The sequence below is a fragment of the Dipodomys merriami genome, unplaced genomic scaffold, assembly GCF_024711535.1.
Source record: "Dipodomys merriami isolate MVZ:Mamm:240054 unplaced genomic scaffold, mDipMer1.0.p SCAF_113, whole genome shotgun sequence".
Classification (NCBI taxonomy): domain Eukaryota; kingdom Metazoa; phylum Chordata; class Mammalia; order Rodentia; family Heteromyidae; genus Dipodomys; species Dipodomys merriami.
In genome coordinates, this window is record NW_027202416.1 from 4,241,299 (window position 1) to 4,247,610 (window position 6,312).

Consider the following 6,312-nt stretch of genomic DNA (forward strand, 5'->3'; position numbering starts at 1 on the left):
ATGGGCATTGAAGGAGCCACAGAAATTCAAGGAGAACAGAGAAACAAATGCAGCAGTTCCACTCTGTAGAGATTATATTCACAATGAGCTATACCTCTTGTGGACAGGGACAGAAGGGAAAATCAGAGAGAGAGCAAAGTGACGAGATTGTCAAACAAGAAGTGAACTCATTAGCGACTTATAAAATGGTGATCTATATGTACATTACCTTAACAAAAAACATTTGAAAAATCCAGGTTGATGATTCTTTCCTCCAGTTTTTGTAGAGGCCCTTAAGACTCAGGCCCACCTGGAGTTTTTGAAGGTCAAATATATTATAATTAATGTAGAGCCAGAATCTCTTAAGAAATATTATAAAAAGTATTTCATTCTTAGTACCTTTTTCTCTTTGAATGGTGATTCTATATGTTGTTGTCAGAGCAAAATTTTTACTTTTTTTTTACTACTTGTCAGGTGTTGAATCCTCTTAAAGCTTTGTGACAAAGGTCTGCTATATCTTGGCACCCTGCCCCTAACTAAAATGGTAATTAACCTTTGAAATTAATGTACTTGAGTATGAGTTTTCTTTATTGATTTAACTTGTCGGTGGTGATGAACTCTGGGCCTGGTTGCCATCCCTCAGCTCTTCAGCTCAAGACTAGTGCTCTACCACTGGAGCCACAGTACCACTTCCACCTTTTTCTGCTTAGGTGGTGCTGAGGAATCAAACCCAGGGTCTTGTGCATTCAAGATAAACTGTCTACAACTGATCCACCTTCTGAGCCCCTGTGAGTGGTATGTTTGTGCATGGGTCTATCAAGCAAATCTATTGACCAAATGTATTCATTTGCCACTAGACATATTCAAAATTATGAATTACCTGCTATTTAATGAATAAAACTGTTATCATTGATACTAGGAAGTGTTTGTCTCCCTATACTAAAAACATAGAGGAGGGTATTTTAAACTAAAAATACATAAGAAATTTTAAGATCTTGTTGCTAACAAATGTCTCCAGGTGATATTACATTAAACAGAAAATTCAAAATGGTTTTTCTTCATGAATACAGAGGTCAAAGGACTTTTAATACTTATTTCAAGATACAAATGAAAGGGGAAAATCAGTCAGGAAGTAAAATTAATATTGAATGTTAATAGTTAAAGAGGAAAAGGAGATCCTAGATGGCAAACTAAAGACAAAGCAATATGCTATATGCTCAATATTAAATAAGAAGGTTTATTTGAAAAATTGAGCTGGAATGTGCACATCAGGCAAAAGCAAGAAATCAGAGCCTACCACCAACAAAGAAACACCATAATGCATATCTCAGAAAAAGGAAAAAAGTTCCTGTCCTTGATTTCAATGATATATATAACCCCTAAACACACACGTGTGCGTGCACGCACACACACACACACACACACACACACAAATACACACACACACACACGAATGTATGCAACAGCTCAACCTACTCACATCCATTCAACAGGAATCAAAGATATTCCTATAATATTTGAAACTTTAAGTTTCTAGTTTTGTAAATAATTGATGACAGATGCATAAGCAAATGTTTTCTGAATAAAACTCTGTTATGTAATTGAGAATTTATGATGGTTATATCTACTTAAAATATCTCTGAATCTCGAAAGAATTAAACAAGAGACAATACGAATTTGGGACTATATATCTACCAGCTATTCTACAAAGGCTTAAAAAAAGTTATGAGATCCAATATTAAATACCAAATTAATACAATTAATACATGTGTAAGTGAAGTGAAAGACAGTGATCAGAGCCCTATGCTGCTTCCAATTCTCAGCAGGCTGCACACTGTGACAAATTTGATTCTGCTGTGCCAGGCCCACAGTTCTTTTCCCTAGAGCACTGGCCCTGCTATGTTTGGGGATGGGGGCTGTGTGGAGAGGGAGAAGGCCAAAGGGGAGGCCGAGCTTTGGTGGGGGCTGAGGGCGGTGGGGAGAGGATGGTGGGGAGGCCCTGAAGGAGGCTCTGAAGGGAGGAAGAGACAGTTGGCCAACAGCTCATGCAGCAGCAGCCCTAAAGGCAGCTGGGTTCTGGAGAGTGCCTGTGAGGTGTCGAATTTGGGGTGGGTTTGCTAGGGCCTGTTTGCTTGGTGAGGAGAAGAAGAAGTCTCGAGTCCCACCCAAACAGATAATGAAAAATGAGACAGCCAGTGGCTGAAGAATTTCAAGAACAAAGGCAGGGATTTATAGGTAACCTCTATGGCCAGTGAGGGAAGTAAGGCTGGGCCTGTGGTTGTCATGCATCTCTCCATGCCCTTGGAAGTGAGGGCCAGCTCTCCTGTGGGCAAGGCCTCCCTCTTGCCTTGACACTGGCACCAGGAATTGTCAGCACAGCCTCAGCCTGCCCAAAGGAGCTGGCCTGTTGTGGGTGCTGGAACCTGTGCAGCTGCTGGAAGGCTATACATAGCAGGGCAGAGGAAGCATGGCTGGTAGGCTCTGCTCCAGCCCAGCCAGACTTAGGACCACTGGGAAAGTTCCTGCTCTGGATCCGGACCAGGCACTGCTCCCCAGACAAGTAGGGCCTCTGGAGACCTTTGCAGTGGCCACCACGTGTGGGTTGTGAACATCCTTAGAATGGCCAAGGAATCTCAATGGAGAGGTGCATATGCTTCTGTGCCTCTCCCATCTTCTGGATTCCTGCTCTCATCCTGCCTCCTGCCATGTCCAACTACAGGAGTCAACTTCTCCAAGCCACTGAGAGGCCATCCTGGAGATGCTCACAGGGCTTTCTAGGCTGCTTCACCATGCATGCAGGGCTCACAGGGTGCCATCCTCCAGGCAAAGCATACCCCCATTTCAGCTTGGCCACCACTGCCTAGGGGAACACAAACTGCATTCTAATACAGAAAGCCAGGGGTACACAAGGCTTCCCTGCAGTCTAAGTCATCCTTTCCTTCCTCCTGCTCAGGTGTGGAGCAGCTGTGGAGCCAACTGCAACATCATGTTTGATTATCTAAAAGGAAGAGGAAAAAAGCATCATTGTCCCAGATACAGCTGCCCCTGGGGTTCTCTGTGTACACTAGTCTTGCGCTTAGATAAGGATCCCCAAAGAGCACCACGGAGCCAGTTCTCATGCTAGCACATGAGAGTCATTTATTGCAAGCTCGAGCCTGGACTAACAACTTTCACCATTGCAGTGGGTCAGAGTTGATAGCCCCGAACCTTCAGTTAACTGGGTAATCTTATAACAATCTTATTGGCTAGCGAGTGCAGGCTAAGCAATAAGCAATAATTTGTGGAGGAGAAGGGGAAAAAAAAACAAATCGTTTAAATGGAGATACAAGTGGACCCATTGCAACAATGAGATGTACAAGTTCTTATGGAGAGAAACGAATTTTACAACTTTGGTGGGGGGAGCGGGGAAGAGAATTCAATGGGGAAGGGAGGGGAGGATGGGAAGGGATTGGAGGGGGAAACAAAGGAGGAGGCTACAATGCTTGATAAGAAATGTACTCATTATCTTGCCCATGTAATTGTAACCCCTCTGTACAGTATTTTCACAATAAAAAGAAAAAAAATTAAAAAAAAAAGCTGTAGCTTTAGGTACTTTCTTTCATTCGGTGATGGCTATTGCTAGGGGAGTTATGGGCAGAACATCATTGTGATATTTCACAGTTTTTCCAGGAACCTGAGTTCTAACTTTCAGTAAAAGTCTATTTACAATGGGTATTTTCAGTAAAGGTCTTCACAAGGGATACTTTCTGATTATTCGGAGTATAAGACCAGAATGCCTGTACTTTGGCAAAGGCCTCTCACTAGGGTGTGTGTGTGTGTGTGTGTGTGTGTGTGTGTGTGTGTGTGTGTGTGTGTGTGTGTGTGTGTGTGTGTGTGTGTGTGTGTGTTGTGTGAGAGAGTCAGACACAGATGAGGTTTGGAATAAAACACTCCTTCCCTTCAGCATTGAGTTTAGGTGTCTATTGTTTGTCCCACCTCCCCAATTTGGAGTTCTAAAGTTGTCCTTCTAAATACTTTTATCCTTTGATCTTTGGAGTAAAACACTCCTTCCCTTCACCATTGAGTTTTGGTATCTATTGTTTGTCCCACCTCCCCAATCTGGAGTTCTAAAGTTTTCCTTCTAAATACTTTTATCTTTGATCTTCTTGATATTCAGATTCCTAAGGTCTGCTTGTGAACTTCAACATTTGCTTCAGGAAGGTGATGCCTTTCTTCTAACTTTTATGTAGCCTTTTGCTGTTTTTAAATCCAGTTTTTGCTGTGTTAGTGGTTTTACTTAGCCCAGACTGTGGTGGTCAATGCTGTGACTGTTAATTCAGAGATTAGTTTAGGCCAATATGACATACTATACTTTCAGAATATCAGTGAAAGAAGTTCAGCATCTTTATTGAAACAATTTCCTGGTTGTAAATACAAACAAAAACATCCAGTGATATAAATGTACAATCTGTTGTTTTTAGTTAATTGTGCACTACTGTAATGAAAAAAAAATCTTTTTACTAACTAAAGTGAGTATTTGTATGGAAAAAAATGAAATATTATAAATCTTAAAAATTGATGAAATATCAAAAGAAAAAGAAAGACACTGATCAGGAATGAAGTACAAATGTAAGTGTTTAATAAATAAATGAAATGTTTGAGATTCATATCCACATAGCAAATACGAAGTAAAATAATGAGGAAAGTCACTGAGATCCTATCTTACACACCAGAATAGCTATTACCACTCAAATAAATAAACTGCTGGATAAGTTGAAATAAATCAGGAACTATATTTGGTTTTGTGGCATTGTAAACTAGTGCAACCCATAGGGATATCTTAATGGAAGTTTACACAATACCAAAAAGTCAGAAATGTTGATGACCATTACCGCAACTGGATACATATTGAAGGAATATAAATCAACATGATCATCCATGTTCATGGCAGCAATATTCTATAGCAACTAAGCTGTGTAATCAACCTAGATGCACCAGAAAGAGGGAATGAAGAAAATGTGCCATTCATAGCTATAAACATGTTCTGGTATATGAGAGGTGAATGTTTCTACTGTAACATTGCTAAATATTTTAAATGTATAACTAATCCTAATTTCACTGGATTTTGTGGCATTGTGTGTTTCCTTTAATGAGGAATGTCCATATTGATTTTCAGACCAGTTAAAATAGGTTGAAGATACCCTATAATATGTGGATATTAGATCAAAATTTTGCGGCGAACGCCTTCTCAACCAGCGAGGAAGAACGACCACCACACCAGGAGTCTTCTCAGATCACGCTTTATTGGAGAGCCTTCTTGTTTGTAGGAGAGCTTGAGCGCGAGAGAGCGTGCACCCAAAACATGGCCACTTATATAGGGAATAGGAACACGGGTCTTTCTATCATTGGTCGTCTGCCTTTCACCGTCACCAGGTGCCACATGCTGGGGACTCTACGTGGCTTGCGCATGCGCAAGGCCCAGGACCCACCGTCCCGCCAAGCACCGCCTGAAATGGAGTGGTTACCTCAAAGCTGCAAGGGAGTGGGCGCCATCTTGTAATGGCGTTTACCCTGGCTACCTACAGTTCCCCCTTTTTTGTTTTTTGGCAACAGGTAAGAGTAGAGGTTGAGCCTCTGTCTAAAACATTAGGACCTTGCACTGGCCTTCGCCTGAGGGGCACCTTCCCCAGTGATGACCAGGCCCGTCCGATGCCTTTTTTGCAGAGGTGGGATCTTGGGCATCAACCCACTTGCAACCCAGCATGCTCTTCTTGAGGAGATGGTACCCTCAAGTGCACTTGCCTCGCACCCTGTCCCAAATTGCAAATTGCATACCTGTCCCGGTGCAATGGGATCCACTAATCCCTCGGGGTGCTAAGGCTATGCAGGATGGTAAGGCTTAATTGCCTCTCAGGGCCGACAGCCAGACCTGGGATGAGGATCCACTCTCCAAAGTGGCTAATGCTTGCAAGATAACAACCTTATCCCTTCTGGTTTGGGCTCGAAGGCGACAGACCAACCATAGGCAGACCACGCATCCTCCCAAGCAGCAGGCTAAAAACATTCCGACTCCCACCCACTCTTTGAAAAAGGACACCACAGAGGCAATCCAGTCTTCCATCCTACAATCTGCGGAAAATAAGGTGGGGAGAAAAAGGGAGTCTGCATGCAGGGGCATAGGAACTGGCCAGGCCCTGGTGACAGCCCACAGCCATTGGTTTAGCTATCACAGGGGTTGCTATTACCACTGTTGCTAACAGCAGGAAGATCAGCTGCATCAGGAGACAAGTGGATGGCATCTTCAAGAGGGGGTTCTGCTGCAGTCTCCACCGGCCTGGTCAGTCTCGTTGGCAC